This window comes from Lontra canadensis, unplaced genomic scaffold, assembly GCF_010015895.1.
Source record: "Lontra canadensis isolate GAN:19392208 unplaced genomic scaffold, GSC_riverotter_1.0 scaffold488, whole genome shotgun sequence".
Taxonomy (NCBI): Eukaryota; Metazoa; Chordata; class Mammalia; order Carnivora; family Mustelidae; genus Lontra; species Lontra canadensis.
Genome location: NW_022631480.1, coordinates 28,881 through 46,666, shown reverse-complemented (window position 1 = coordinate 46,666; position 17,786 = coordinate 28,881).

The window sequence follows — 17,786 nt, the reverse complement described above, 5'->3', positions numbered from 1 at the left end:
GGAGTCTGCTTGAAGATTCTCTCCTTCTGCCCCTCTCCCTGCTCCTGCAGATGCACACATATTCTCTCTCTCCCTATCTCTCTCAAATAAATAAATAAACCTTTAAAAAAAAAAAAGACTGAAAGATAAGTGAGAAGTAGCAAGATGGGGTAGAGGGCAACACTATGCAGAAGGATCAGTGACACACCTCCACTTTCATTTTCTAAGACCTTAGGGTCATTTTAAATAATGTATTTGTTTTGGGGTAGAAAGTTAGTCCTTGACCTCAACCTATTTTGTACATAAATATGTAAAATGTAATCCAGAATGAAGGTACAATAAAAGTATTATTTGCTAAAAGGAATCTAGAATAGGGAGAGAGATTTTTGGGAGGATTAAGGAAAGTCTCAGAAAAGAGATAGCATTTGATCTGGACATCAAACAGTAAGTGGATATAGAAGCAAAGGAAATTTTCGTATGAGTTCAATTTTGAAAATGTTAACTTCAAAGTGACAGTAGGAATCATTTGTTTACTTAACAAACATGTATTAATTGCCAACTACATACCAAGCTTAGGCTAGGCAATGGAGATATACTAATGGACGTAACATAGCTTGCCTTCTAGCAAGGACAAAAATATATTCAACAATTAATTTTACTATAAGCAGTTCAGGTAATATCCAAATGGAGCCAAAGTAATTTAAAAATTCAAAGCCAGTAAAGCAATATATGTTAAAGGCAAATAAAAGCAGCCCTAAAAATATTTTAATTCCCTCCCCCTGTAAGCTTTCTTCTTTGGTGAAGAGTAGTTGAGACAAAGAGTCTTGTGAAATTCATACATATAAGAAATACAGGAGAGAAAGCTAAAGACAAAAACAAAACAATACAAATAGAAGGATTAGATATGAGGCAAAAGACCAGGAATATGTCATTGAAGGGGCAAAGAAGGTATTATAAGGAAGGATTAGACAAAACTGAAAAATGTGAAAATGGTCTAATAGTATGAGGTCTGAGAAGAGATTATTAGACATATTTTTAAAGTTTTAGTAAAAATTAAATTATAAAAGGCTAAGAAATACATGGGAAATAAAGTAAGTACAACTAACTCTTGAAATAGTATGAAAAGTATAAAAATAGGAGTGTCCTTATATTACTCATTATTTTCTGTATAATACAGATCACTTATTAACAGACCAGCATTTTTCCAGATGTTTCTTCAGTAATGCTTCAATAATTACATCACAGAATTATGATTAGCTTTATTTTTTTATTTTTTAGATTTCTTTGAGAGCAAAAGAAAGTGAGAGAGCGAGAGAACATGAGCTGGGGGGGTGGGGAGAGAAGCAGACTCCCCACTGAGCAGAGAGCCCAAAGTAGGGCAGGCTCAACCCAGAACTCCAAGATCATGACCTAAGCCAAAGACAGATGCTTAACCAACTGAGCCACTTAGGTGCCCCATATCATTAGCTTTATTCTTATTAGCAGCCTCCTCACCTGGCCAGTTTCCAAATTACTTATTACAGATCAGTAAAACTAAATACGTAACACATTTAAGTTATAAGAATTTATAAACAGAAAAAGTATTTAAAATTTTATGAAAATAGAAATGATAAATTTTTATTACATATACAATCATATGTATTATTAGTTGATTGAATTAAAAGTATAGGCAACTCTACATACACCACATGTTTGGAAAGCCTGTGAACTAGGAAAATAATAATTACTTTTTTTTTCTCCAGAGAAGGAGGGGAAAGAGATAGAGAGAGAGAGGGAGACAGAAAATCTTAAGCAGGCTCCACCCCCAGCATAGAGCCTGATGTAGGGGCTCATCTCACGACCCTGAGGTCATGATCTGAGCTGACATCAAGAGTTAGACACTTGGGGCACCTGGGTGGCTCAGTGGGTTAAGCCACTGCCTTCGGCTCAGGTCATGATCCCACAGTCCTGGGATCAAGCCCCGCATCGGGCTCTCTGCTCAGCGGGGAGCCTGCTTCTCCCTCTCTCTCTGCCTGCCTCTCTGCCTACTTGTGATCTCTGTCTGTCAAATGAATAAATAAAATCTTAAAAAAAAAAAAAAAGAGTTAGACACTTAACTGACTGAGCCACCCAGGCGCCCCAGTAATACTGGCTTTGTTGTGTCCATTTTTTTTTCATCTCCTGAAAATACTTAAAATATAGGAAAAATACTTTCTAAATTAGTATACTTTTGTTCAATTATTTGAAATTATTACTCTATGGCATGTCAGAGTCAAATAATTTCAAAATACTTAAAAAATAAACTTTGGTCCCACAAAGTACTAATATTTTAGCATTCACAACTCTGCTCTTGCCATCAAGTGAATTCTTCCAACAAAACCAGAATGTCTCTCCTCCAATCACACTGATCCTTTATAAAGAACATCCTCTTTTCCACCAGTTCAAATTCATTCATTCTTTTATTCCCTGAACACAGTGTTTTAGGACCAGAGGGAAAACAAAAATGACAAGACATGTTCTTCCCAGGACAGGCAGTTATAGAAACAACTAATTGAAACAACTAATATGAAACAACTAATTGAAACAACTAATATGAAAGGCAATGGGATCATGAAGAAAGAAATGCCTATTGTTGCCTAGTGGAGATGCAAACCCAGATGTGAATCATTTTCTTCAAGAAAATTTAACTGATTCACACCACCTTTTTCTCAATGATTTTTCTTTTTTTTAAGTTTTTATTTAAATTTCAGTTAGTTAACATACAGTGTAATATTAGCTTTGGTGTACAACTTAGTGATTTAACACTTCCATCATCCAGTGCTCATCACAAGTGCCCTCCTTAATCCCCATCACCTATTTAACCCATCCCCCCCCCACCTCCCCTCTGGTAACCATCAGTTTGTTCTCTATAGTTAAGAGTCTGCTTCTTGGTTTGCTTTAAGTCTCAATGATTTTACCCTGTTTTGTACTTACAAAGTACTCATACATCTCAATCATTTATCTGAATATTTCATTCATTCATTCCAACATCAACCCATCCAATAAATATTTAGTAACTTACCTAGAACAATTCTGGGTACCGAGGAAACAACAAAAGTAGTAGATTTAAGTGTCCATGCTAAATTCACAAAATTAGGGACGCCTGGGTGGCTCAGTTGGTTAAGCAGCTGCCTTCGGCTCAGGTCATGATCCCAGCGTCTTGGGATCGAGTCCCACATCGGGCTCCTTGCTTGGCAGGGAGCCTGCTTCTCCCTCTGCCTCTGCCTACTACTCTGTCTGCCTGTGCTCGCTCGCTCACTCTCTCTCTCTAACAAATAAATAAATAAAATCTTAAATTCACAAAATTATCCCCCCTTCGTGTTTTTGCCCTGAGTAGAGCCAATGAGATGTTCTGTAAAGGCCCATCATTCTACAGCCATGAATTGTGGAATTTTTACCTTTTACCTTATATGGGGATGAAACACTATCCTGTGTGTCTCCTCTACTCTCATACTCTACTACCAACAACACTATTTTACTTGACACCAGATGTATGGGTTTTCTACACATCAAGCAATTCTGCAACACCAGCTAGGTGTCCTACAATTTAACTCAATTCTGACATTATCTACCTAGAGACAGCATTGGATCCCACAAGTTAAGGGCTCAGTCACACAAGCCTACTCCCCTCAGATGCTAAGTACATGTCCAGACTTGTTATCTGTGCCTCTGGCTAAAAATCAGTCATTCCCACAATCTTCTCTTCCATTCAATTAATTTGCTAGAGTGGTTCAAAGAACTCAGGAAAACATTTTACTTATTAGATTACTGACTTATTATAAAAGGATTTAACTCAGGAACAGCCAGATGGAAGAGGCGCCTAGAGAAAGGCATATAGGAAGGCATGCTGAGCTTCCATGCTCTCTCTGGGCACACTCTCCCCCCTCACATCCTCATGTATTCACCAACCTGGAAGCTTCCCAACGTGTATTACTGGGATTTTTAGGAGGCTTCATTACACAGGCATGAACCATCACTAACTCAATCTCTAGTCCTTCTCCCCTTCATAGAGGATGGGGATAGGAATGATAGTTCCAAGCTTCTAATCATGGTCTGGTCTTTCTGGTGATCAGCCCCTATCCTGAAGCTATCCAGGAGCCAAAATCTCCTCAATAGAACAAAAGTCACTCCTATCACCCAGGAAATTCCAAGGGATTTAGTAGTTCTACATCAGGAACCAAGGTCAAAAACCAAATATTAGAACAAAATATAATACTAGATTCTTACCACTTAAGAAGTTATAAAGGTTTTAGAGCTCTGTGCCAGGAACTGGGGGACAGAGACCAATATATATTTTTTCTATTATTTCACAGACCTCATTAGTATTATGTTAATCAAATGAACTATAAAAAAAAAAGGGTCCATTTTGGGATGAAACTTTCTCAGCTATAAAAGTAAAAGGCCAGAGAAACAAAAGTAGTAGATTTAAGTGTCCACACTAAATTGTAGAGTTCTAAAGAAAGACAATGAGATTATGGTGGAAAGCCAATGAGGCCTCGAAAAGATGCTTAACACAATTTTCTCCTCTTTCTGGAGCAGAAAGGAAAAATTTTTTTTCTCATAAACAATTATTTGATTTTCTGTAAGCATCTGTAACAATTTCCAACAATCTACTATATTTAAATTCTTCTAAATGTTCTTTCAAATTCCTACTTCCTGAGTATGTTAATCTCTGTGATAACCCTTTCCTAAGCCTTCTTCAAGTACTCTACTGTATGACTCAAAAGCTGATGACTCTTCCTTCCATTTACTATAAACTTCAATAGAGGAATATATAAGATACTCTATGGAGGGAAAAGAGTGGAAGTAATTTGAATGCCAGGAAAAAAAAGCTGGCAAGAAGGTGTGATATTTGAACCAAGTGTTAAAGCAGGGCTCTTCTGGGGTAAAAAGCAGAGTAAGAGCAGTCCGGGCAGGGGGGTATTTTTTGTCTGTCTGTCTGTCTATTTATTTATGGTAAGTCTGTTCTGGAAATGGAAAGTAGTTTTGTGTGGCTTCAGCAAAGGTTTGGGTCAGGAAGCAGCAAGGATGAGCTAGTTGGAAAAGTAAGCAAGAGTTAAATTATGAGAATCAATACAAATACAGGTATTTAAAGTTTTATTTAACCTGAAGATAATGTGCAGGCAACTGCTACAACTGAAATTTGCCTTTCATGAATATCATTTGGTCAGCACTGCGAAATACGAACTGAAAAGAGAAAGTTATTGAGAATGATGCCCAGGCTTCTGGCTTGGATGACTGAATAGGCCACTTCTGCTCCAGTCCTCCCAATCAACACAACTGGTAAGCAATTCAAAATTCCATAGCTCAAGTAAAAAATCATATAGTCATCCTCAATTCCTTTCGCTTATATTCCACATCTGACCTATAAGAAATTCTTTATTCTACCTCTAAAATGTAGAATCTGACCAATCTTTTCTATTACCACCCTAGTCTAAACCACCATCCCACCTCTGAATTGGTATTTCAATAGTCTCCAAACCGGTCTACATGCCTCTATCTTTGCCCCACTGCTTACTGCATGTTCACACAGAAGCCAGCTTGGTACTTACAAATGTTAAGTCAAAACCATATTATTCTTCCCATATTATCAGAGTAAAGGTCAAAGACCTCATTCTGACTTTAAAGACTACATTAGCTGACTCCAGCTCCTTCTCTGACATCATCTTCTTCCACCACCCCTGAGGTCACTTACTCTAGTCGATCTGATTTCCTTACAATTTCTTAAGCAAGTAAAATATGCTCCCACATTAAACTACTTATACTTATTCTTCCCACTGCCTGCAATGCCCTTCCTTTAGATATCCACATATCTCATCCCCTCACTTCAGTCAGGTTTCTACTCAAAGGTCATCTCAGAGAGATCTTCCCTAGTCATTCTATCTAAAAGAGAATTCCTCTAGCCATGACACTCTACCTATTTGTCTCCTTCTTTGTTATCTGTCTTCCCTCACTAGAATGTGAGATCCAAATGACTTTATTTTGTTCACTGATGTGTCCTCAACACTAACTGTACCTCATCCCTAAGCAGTGTGAGTTAACATATACTGAATACATGAATGAATAAGTGAATGTATACCATGAACCCAAGAACATGAGCAAAGGGACAGGCTGCTGAGGACAGTAAGATCTGAGGCATTCAGTTTTAGGCATGCTGATTTTGAAGTACACATGGGACATGCATAAAGAGATGTCCTATAGACTGTTAAGAATCTAAAATGCATGAGATCAAGATACCAAATTTTAGAGTCATGAGTCATCTACTTTAAACATATTTGGAAAGGGGTGCCTGGTGGCTCAGTTAGTTAAATGTCTGTTGATTTAGGGTCAGTTCGTGATCTCAGGGTCATAAAATCGAGTCCGATGTCTTGTTCCACACTGGCATGGAGGCTGCTTAAGATTCTCTCTGTCCCTTTCCCCTGCCCCTCTCTACCCCCACATGCTCTTTAAAAAAAAAAAAAAAAAAAAAGTGTTCGGAAAAAATTAAACTACCAAAAGATCCAGAAGTCTCACTTCTGGGTATATATCCAAAATCACTGAAAGAGAGATGTTTGTACACCAAAATTCACAGCAGCACAATTCACAATAGCCAAGAGGTAGAAGCAACCCAAATGCCCATTAACAGCAATGGATAAAGAAAATGTAGTATATACATACAATGGAATAGTATTCAGCTTTTAAAAAGAAGGAAATACCATTACAGGCTATAACATGGATAAATCTTGAGGACATTATGGTAAGTGAAATAAGCCAAAAAATGGCAAATGTCAAAAAATAACAAATACCATATGATTCTACTCATATGAAGTACCTAGAATAGTGGAATTCATAGAAACAGAAAGTAGAATAGTAGTTACCAGGAGCTGGGAGGAGGGAAAAGGGAAAGTTGTAGATTAATGGGTATAGAGTTTCAGTTTGGCAAGATGAAACATTCTGGAGATCTGTTTCACAACAATGTGAATATATTTAACACTACTGAACTATATACTTAAAAATGATTAAGATGATACAGTCCATGTTATGTGTTATAAAACCATATTTTTTAGTCTTTGCAGAAGTCTTAAGAGTGGATTAAGTTTATCTGAAATGAGGAAATAGTGTGAAGAAAAGCCTCATGATGGAACTTCTGAAATGCCAACATTTCAGGAGTATGTAGGAAAAGTAAAATCAGAGAAAATATTAAATAGAAGTATCAGAGAAGTAGGAGGAGATAGATATAGACATCCCAGCCTCAATACAAATCTCAGTTACAGTTACATATATGCATTAACCAAATTTTTTAAAAGTGAAACTGGCCCTTAGGGAATTCACCAACTACGATGACCTACTGTCATTAATAGAAAATGTGTAAAAAGGAGATGGCATACAAACATTAATTTTTATATATTCTTTTTTATCTTTTTTTTTAAGCAAAAAGACCCCTACAGAAACAATTCATATTCAGTATTTAGTTCTCTCTGATCTATAATCTACTATAATTTAATGGGGTCAACTATGGGATGTTCTATGTCCTATAGTCTGGCAGATCTGTTTTCAAATCCTAGTTTTATCATGTGCTCATTAGCTGTGTGACTTTGACCATGTTAACTGAAGTACTCTAAGATTTAGTTTCCCCATCTACAAACAGGAGGTAATAATACCAACTTAATATACAAGATTGTTTATTATAACAATTAAACTAGATAATACAAAAGTACTCTACAAATGTTAGCCACCATAATTATTCATCCTTATCACATATTGTTTTTGTTTTAGGATATTCTGTTACATACTATATACCACTGGTGCATAAATGTCTGCCTCATGCTGGGCTAGAAAGACAGATATATTAAATTCCTGCTCCCAGTGATTAAAATTCAGGTAGTCTGGAATGGGGTCCAGATTTTTTTTTCCTCTTCCGAACTCTTCAAGTGATTCTTATGAACAGCAAGGTTTGGGAACAACTTTAAATACTTTAGAGATCTATATAAAAACCTTTATTCTGACATTACATATATAATCTATTAATTTCCCCAAACCATTTATTATTCTAGGAGTTACCTAAAGACATAGATATAGGCATAGAAGTTATCTAAAGGCATAGATCCTTCAGAATCTCAGGTTATTAAATATGCTCAAAGTGAGGAGTGGAGGCTCTTAAGCCAAAAACCCATTGCTTTCTTTTTTCTTTTTTTTTTCTTTAATTTTTAAAAAGATTTTATTTATTTATTTGACACAGAGATCACAAGTAGGGAGGGAGGCAGGCTCCCCGCTGAGCAGAGAGCCCGATGCAGGGCTCAATCCCAGGACCCTGAGACCATGACCTGAGCCGAAGGCAGAGGCTTAACCCTCTGAGCCACCCAGGCACCCTGAAACCCATTTTTTTCTATCTCCATTATTTACAGTTGTATAATCTTGAGAAGGTTCTCTCCCACTTCTCTCCTCAGTAAAATGGAAGCGATAACCCAACTTGTTCACTGGGATTTTATGAAACTTGTTAACACACACTAAGTGCTTAAATGGTACTTGATACATAGTAAAATTCTCAATAAAGATGAACTGCCTTTCTTCTAACATTTGTCATAACAAGATTTTTTTTTAATTCCAATAAAAGTACAGTGTTACATTAGCTTCAGGTGTACAATATGGTTCACTCAACATTCTATACATTACTCAGTGCTCACCACAGTAAGTATACTCTTAATGACCTCCACCTTTCCTCTGATAAATAGGTTTATTCTCTATATTTAAGAGTCTGCTTTTTTTCTCTTCCTTTCTTTTGTTTCTTAAATTCTACAATAAGTGAAATCATACGGTATTTGTCTTTCTCTAAGGTATTTCACTTAGCATTATATCCTCTAAATCCACCCATGTTTGTCATACCAAGATTTATTCTTATCTAAAATCACAAATAGTTTTTAATCACAAAATTCTGAAAAAAGGAATAGACTCTATAAAAAAAGAGAAATCTTTCCACTCACAACACTTATCTTTTGCAGACAACTTATTTCTCTCTCGTCACTATTTAAATAATGGTCTACATCATCAAAATATTCTATCCCTTAGAGATAAAATGATGAAACTGAAGTACAAGAAAAGTGAGTATTTCAACAGCCCTACAATCCCAAACTTAAATTTTTAACCTGTTTTTTTTAAAATCAATCTATTGCTATTTATTTTTGTAGTAAAAAGTACAATTGGTAACCCTTAAAGAGCTCCTAACAGCCAAATATTTAGTTTTAATAAGTTCTAATTTGATTTTTTTCCCCTTCAGGGAAAGAAAACAGCAGAACAATTTAAGAAATATAACCATCCACAATCTGTTTTCGGTTAAATGCAAAAAATGTTCATTGAGTCCTTCCAAGTAGATATCACTATCAAAAATAGCTCAACATGCAGCATCAGGACTGCTGCAGGCTAAATTCAGGACAAAGAAACACAAGGCAGATCCGAAGATAAATAATGGTACCAAGAGATTTACCCCTGTCAAGTAAGTATCTATGAATGAAAAACCAAAGAGCAAACTAGGAAAACGATATAGCTAGGATCTAAAGGATCTAGCAACCAAGATTTCATTTACTAAAAGCAAAAATTAGAAAAGGTGGTTTCTGGGGCGCCTGGGTGGCTCAGTTGATTAAGCGTCTGGCTTCGGCTCAGGTCATGATCCTGGAGTTCTGGGATGGAGTGCCGCATCAGACCCCTTTCTCAACAGGAGGTCTGCCTCCCCCTCTGCCCCTCACCCTGCACTCATGCTCGTGCTCTCTCTCTCTCTCTCAAATAAATACATAAAACCTAAAAAAAAAAAGAAATGGTCACTTTCTGACACACTATGTTACCTATTTATATCATTTGCAGTTTGTCTCCTATGAATATGTAAGCACCATGAAGACAGAGATTCTTACCTGTTTTGGTTCACTGCTATACTCCTACCACTGAGATGAAATCTTTGCTTATAGTAAATGCTCAAAAAATATCTTCTGGTGAATTTATGAATGGAAGTATTAAGTGAATTAATTAGAACTAATTAGTATAAAGTGAATTAGATGTCTTTTTGGACTTAGAGGAACGAAGAGGGAAGGAAGCAACATGTGCAAGGAACTATGTAAAATAAATCACACATCAGTACATGTCTCATTTAATCCTCACTCCATGAAGCAAGCGTGATGAAGAAAATGACATTCTGCAATCAGAGAAAGATAATTATCATATGATCTCACTGATATGAGGAATTTGAGAGGCACAGCGGGGGGTCATGGGGGAAGGGAAGGAAAAATGAAGTAAGATGGGACGGAGGGAGACAACACATAAGAGAACCTTAATCTCAGAAAACAAACTGAGGGTTGCTGAAGGGGAGTGGGATGGAATGGATGGGGTGACAGGGTAATGGACATTGGGGAGGGTATATGCTATGGTGAGTGCTATGAATTGTGTAAGACTGATGATTCACAGACTATATCCCTGAAACAAATAATACATTTTATGTTAATATTAAAAAAAAGAAAAAAATGACATTCTGGGAGAGTAAGTGGTTTATCCAAGATCATACAGAGTAACACTCAAATTCAGGCCTCTCTGACTCCCAGAAGTCCTGATCTTTTCATCACAAAGCAATTTGGGTTTTTTTTTCCCTTGACAATGACATAAGGAAAGGATGTACCTTGTGTTTCAGATGAACACAGTATAAAGCTCTGTACTATAATAACAATACTAGTATCTGCTAACAATACTAATATCCTTGGATCAGTAATTCTATTTTAGAAACCGAGATATTAACGCATCTTTGATCTGTGTCTATATGAGTGAAGGGAAGGTGCTGACTGGGGTGATAAGCTATCGGTAAGGAGAGAAGTTTGACGATTACCATCAATATGATCATTCCTAGACATGAACTCATTAAATTCCTGAGGTTATAGACACCTTCCAGACTACAGCTACCCAAAAGAACTTTCTGCAATGATAGAAATAATTTATATCTGCTACTGCATAATACACTAGCCACTAGCCCCATGTGGCTATCGATCACTTGAAGTATAGCCAGTGTGACCAAGGAACTGAATTATTATTTAATGATTAATGTAAATATTAAATTAACCATTTAATTTAAATTGAAATACCCACATAAGGATAATAACATCTATATTGATGTGTCTATACACACTGTTCTAGACTCTCCATTCTAACTCAGCTATATCCTTCACCTCACTCACCTCACCACCTTGGTCACTTGTAATACTTTGATCCACTCTAGATGATGACACTGCATATATGGCAAAGTTCTTTTTCCAAAACTGTCCCAAAGGAAAAAGGAAATTACCCTATAGTTGAGTTCTTAAAACTATTTTATTTTTGAAGAAGAAAAAACTGTTTGCAAAAGATATAGAGTCTAAAACTACTTCAGGCAAAACTAGTTTTGGATATTGAAAACAGGTTCCCAGATGAGATCGGCTTAAAAAGATGGCAAAGAACTTCAGCACTGACTTTCTAATTAGGCAAGGGAGGAGGGGGAGGAATAATAATTTCACAATTAAAACTTTAGATGCCATTATAATAAGCCTGTTAAAGACTGGATTTGAAAGGGTTTCATGGTAGAGCTCATGAACAGAATGAGTTCTTGTGACTTGAGATTAAAATTCCCAGGAAAAGTACCATATCCAGATATTTTAAATGCTCTATCTCAAACCACTTAAACAAAAATTAAGATTATGTGCTCTGAATAATTGGGAGACTAACTCTGGTTAGTGAAGAAGACACTAGTGTTTAAAATACATGTGAAAGGTTTGAATAATGTTTCATGAAGCAAGTAGAAAAAAGATAATACTCTAAGGTGACATTTTATATTACATAATTTTAAATCCGTATGCATAACTTAATAAGCTAAAGTTAATGTCTATTTCTTACACAAGCTTAAGAAAAAGTTTACATATTCAGGTTGATCAAAATATTTTCATTATCTTATCACTAAAAAATGAGAATCATCTTATATTTAGACATGAACAACAAATTCTTATTTTTATTTTAAAAGCAGCTAGATTCATCCACTCTAGCCAATCACAAGGCCCACCTCAAGTTTCCCTTCCATCTCCCAGCATTCTCAATCATTCTCACACTCTCTCAATTTTTGTTGCCTAAACTTACTTGAAGACACTTAGTTACACATATATTTTGCCTTGTAATATTTATGCTTTTTTCCCTCTCTCTGTGTTTTTTGTCCTCAGAGTCTTAAGCTCACACAGACAATAGCCATGCATTACTTCTTTGCAGTAATCATAGCACTTAGAGCTGAATGATTTCTAGAAGACAGAAGGAAAGCTATGGATCTAATGCTCCAAATATCTAAGGAATGACAAGACAAAATTGTTCTCAATCTGCTATATAACAGATTTGCAGGACAATTTCTCAAACTCAATAAATTTGAGAAATTTGTACAAGATCAGCACTACTAAAATTCAGGTTCTTTCCAATTCTGAATTGATCTTTTACTGATTGACTACCATCTGATTGACACACTGTTGAAAAGCTCTAACACCCTCCTCACACCACTACCCTCACACTCCTCCACTTCTTTCACTGCTACCACCAGGAAGTCTGAAAGGAAGATGGAGAAGAAAGATAGTAATAGTTACTGGCAGTGGAGAAAATACATGAGTCCAGGGCACATAATTTCATGGTAAATTAATCCGTGTCCACTTTGGAAATGTCTTGGGTACTAATAATTAGATAACAGCACAGACATTTCCATTCAGAAAAGAATCACAATGAACAGAAGATAAGGGATCACAAATAATTAAGGCCTAAACATAAGTAGTATGAATCATTTACCATCCTGCTAAACCAACGAAGGGAAAAGGCTCCAGGCTGATGAGAATCAAAAACAGAGCAAACCCAAATCTTTTCTTCACTGCTTAATATCACTAGGGACAGGAACAAAATAAATATATAGAGAGAATGCAGTACAGTAATTAATAATTCCAGTTCTAGAGTTTTAGAGATCTAGGTTCAGATAAGAGGTCTATCATTGACAAAATGTGTCATTTTAGGCAAGTCAATATACAAAATGGAAGGTGATAATAACACATTTCCTAGGGTGGGTGTAAGAATTGATGAGAAAAAAAGGATACAGACTGCTTTGGATAAGACCTAATGTATGGAAAGTAGTCAATATGCTTATTTTTTATTTGAAGTAGGAGAAGCTGAGCTTTTCAATTCGGTTTTGATGCTCTGGGCAAGCAATTTCAGGTAATAAGAGTGTTAGACTGGAAGTCAGGAAACTTGGGTTCATGACCTGGTTTTTTCAATAACTTGTTCTTTGACCTTGGCTAATTTCTTCATCTCTTTGGGCCTTTAAGTTATCAAATCTGTAAAAATAAAGGGGCTGGGCTAAATAATCTTGTATTCTTCAGCATTCCCCAGAGAAACAGTATTAACATGGTATGTGCATGTATGTATATATGTATGAAGAGGGAGAGGGAGGAGAAGAAGAAAGGGATTTAAGGAATTGGTGTATCCAATTATGGAGGCTGGTAAGTTCAAAATCTATAGGATGGGCCAGCAGGCTGAAAACCTAAGGAACTGAAAACTTGCAGTTCAAGTATGAAGGCCATCTACTAAAGAATTCCCCGGTGCTCAGGAAAGGCCAATCTTTTGTTCTATTAGGCCCTCAACTGTTTGGATGAAGCCCACCCATATTATGGAGGGCAATTTGCTTAACTCAAAGGTTACCTGTATGAGGAAAGGGGTCAAGGTGCTGGATATAAAAGAATAAACAAGAAGAGACATAGTCACCAAAACCATAAAACTCCTAGGGAAAAACATAGAGGAAAAGCTTTGTGAAACTGGATCTGGCAATGATTTCCTAACTATCACATTAAAAACATGAGCAACAAAAGCCAAAAAGGGGCCAAAGAGGAAGGATACATGAAACTAAAATTTCTGTGCATCAAAGGACACAATCAACAGAGGGGAAAAAAAACCTATAAAATCGGAGGAAATATTTGCAAATCATACTTCTGATTCTACAACTCAATAACAAAAGATCAAATAATTCAATTTAAAATTGGCAAAGGACTTGAACAGACATTTCTCCAAAGATGATATAGTAATGGCCAATGAGCATATGAAAAGACCCTCAACATCACTAATCATCAGAGAAATGCAAATCAAAACTGCAATGAGATATCACCTCATACCCATTAGGAAGGCTACCACAAAAATTACTTAATAAATTAAAAAGTGTTGGCAAGGATTAGGAAATATTGGAGCCCTCGTGCCTCTTATGCACTATTAATGGACTGTAAAATTGTGAACTACTATGGGAACAGTAAGGACAGTCCTCAGAAATTAAAAAGAACTAACATACGATCCAATAATTCCAATTCTGGGTATACATCCAAAAGAACTGAAAGCAGGGTCTCAAAAAAATATTTGCAAACCATGTTTCTACAGCAGCATTATTTACAACAGCCACGAGGTGGAGGCAACCCAATCACCACTGGTGAATGAATGGATAAGGAAAACGTGTTATATACATAAAATGGAATATTATTCGGCCTCAGAAAGGAAAGAAATACTGTCACAGGCTACAACATGGATAAACCTGGAGAACATTATGCTAAGTGAAATAAGTCACAAAAAAGCAAATACTGTATGATTCCACTTACTACAGTAGTCAAATTCAGAGAAACAGAAAGTAGAATGGTGGTTACCAGGCAGGGTCAGGGCAGGTGGGGTAGTGGAGGGGGAGACAGATAGTCATGGTTTAATTAGTATGAAGTTTCAGTTTTGCAAGATGAAAAAGTTCTGGAGATGTGTTACACAGCAATGTGAATACTTTTAACACTGTCAAACTATACACTTAAAAATGGTTAAGATGATAAATTTTATGTTATATATGTTTTGTCACAATAAAACAAAATGCATTAAAAAAAGATTTCTGCCAAGAAATAAAGAAAAAAGAAGGGAAGGAGAATTAAAATATTCTCTGAAAGTAGTTCCTCCCTAAAACGTCAATAATAATTTAAAAATAGTTAATTAGCAGATGCTTATATTGGTTAATTGATAGTCAACATTTTTTAATACAGAGTTCTTGTCAAAAGCAGGTGAAGGGGCGCCTGGGTGGCTCAGTGGGTTAAGCCTCTGCCTTCAGCTCGGGTCATGATCTCAGGGTCCTGGGATCGAGTGCCGCATTGGGCTCTCTGCTCGGCAGGGAGCCTGCTTCCTCCTCTCTCTCTCTCTCTCTGCTTGCCTCTCTGCCTACTTGTGATCTCTGTCAAATAAATAAATTTTTTTAAAAAATCTAAAAAAAAAAAGCAGGTGAAAAACAATTAGTAATGTATATATGACAAACCGCTTAACTATAAAGGTAAGGTCTCTAATAATCCTTCTGTGATCTCTAATCTTCCTCAGCACTCTATAAAAATTTCTCTGATACCAGGCACCTGGGTGGCTCATTCAGGTAAGTGTCTCCCTTTGGTTCAGGTCATGATCTCAGGGTCCTGGGATTAAGCCCTACATCAGGCTTCCTGCTCAGTGGGAAGTCTGCTTATCCCTCTTCCTCTACCCCCACCCCACATTCTTGCCCTCACTCACTCTCTCTCAAATACATAAATAAAATCTTTGAAAAAAAATTTCTGTCATACCAAACAAACATCAGACCTGGTTTCTGCCCTTATGCAACTTAGAAACTATGAAATTTAGGGGTAATAAGTAAACAGTAAACATATAAATAAATATCTCATCAGTTTCCAACAAGGAAAAGTAACTAACACCAGACAGATCAATAAAGGGACTTCGATAAGGAAAAACTACTTTTAAGAATATTGGAAAAACTAAAAAGGTTGAAAACATTATGCTAAGAAGGCTCACACAATTGTATAATTCCTTTTACATAATATATCCACAATAGGAAAATCCACAGAGAAAGAAAGCAGATTAAAGTTTACCAGGAGGTGGAAGGAGGTGGGGGGTGGGGGTGATTACTTCATGGGCCTGGGTGTTTTTATGGGTAATGAAAAAGTTCTGAAACAAGAGCTGGTAGATGCAACCCACTGGGGAGTACACTAAAGACCACTGAATTGTATACTTCTACATGGTTAATCATGTGTTATGGGAATTCTACTTCAATTTTTAAAAAAATCTATGTCAGGCACCTAACAATAAGCAACAACAGGAAGTCCCTACTACCCTAACAAGGGTGGAGATACCAAGGAAGAAAGTATATTAATAGAGTCTATAAGCCAAGGCCAGCCAGTAGGACTGGGGGCCATGGAAGAGAGGCTGCCCAGCAAAAGATGGAACTCTGGAAGGAGCCAGAGACACACAAGAAATGGAATCACTACAGGAGACTCCATAGAAACAGTAGAAGAGTAGAAATAGCCTCACTCTCCAATCTCTTTACACTTCCTATCATAAGATGATGGCTAAAGCCAGATGGAAAGAGAGCTTGGGGGAATGTATCTTATGTGGGTCAGCCCTATAACTCAGAACAGAGCAGAAGACAGTTGGAAAACTGGCAAATGATGAGCAAAACCACACACTAAACTAAGCAATACAGAGGAAAAGAACACAGTGCTATGACAAAAATATCTGAGATCTAGAAAATCCCTCTAAAGAGGTTAAATATTTGTTAAGACCCAACAGACACACAGAAATCAGTTATTTTAAAAACTGGGCAAGGAATGTTTGAGGTAGAGAAAACTGCATGTGCAAATGTTGTATTGTAAAGGTAGAAAAAAAAAGTGTATTTGAGAAACTAAAGAGAAAAAATGGTAGAGGAGAAAACTTCCTGCCAACCAAAGTTAAAAGTGAAATGGCCAATATTTAAAGAGATTAGCTAGATTTTGACCAGTGTTTGAGTGACTGCAAATCTTAAGACATACTGGGCCAAGATTCCTTGAAGATTAGTCTCAGTCAAACATCTAGACTTCACCATCAAAATGCCTACCATTCAGAAAAAGCCATCAATAAAATGATACTCATGCATCAGTTAGTTGAACTGAACTCTTAAAGTATTATCACTGTATATAAATTATTTATTTTATGCAAATTATACCCCAATTAATTTTTTTAAATTATAAAACAAGCAAAGGGCAGTTGGGTGGCTCAGTTGGTTAAGCATCTGACTCTTGATTTCACCTCACGTCATGATCTCAGGGTCGTGACATCAAGCCCTTAGGGCTCTGTGCTGAGTGTGAAACCTGCTCAAGATTCTTTGTCTCTCCTCCTCTCTTTCCCCTCCCCCCAACATTTCCATGCTCTTTCTCTATTAACTTCTCTCTCTCTCTCTCTCTCTTTAAAAAAAAAAAAAAAAAAAAAAAAAGCTAGAGGAAAAGGGCAGAGTACAATCAAAGAAATGGCAGTTAGGATGGCCACTAACTTCCCATCAGAAACAAAGAAGGCCAGAAGATAATGGAATGATTATCTTCAACTGATATTCTAAGGGAAAATAATAATTAACCTATAATTCCATACCCAGGGAAAATATTTTTCAAGAATAAAGGAAAGGGAAAAATATGTTTCCATCACACTAAACCTGGAAGAGTTTGCCCCCATCAGATCTGCACTAATGCAAACTCTACAGTATATACTACAGCAGAAGGAAAAGGATCCCAAATTGAAGGCAAAGATGGAAAAAAGAAAATGGGGGGTAATGTAGGTAAATCTAAATGAAAACTGATTTCATAAAACAATGATACCAATAATTTGTGAAGTTTAAAATTTTTCTACAAAACTAAAGTACCTAACAAAAAATACAACGTAAGTTGGGAGGAATGTAAATGGAAAATCAATGGTTGTAAAATCCTTACAATGTATTA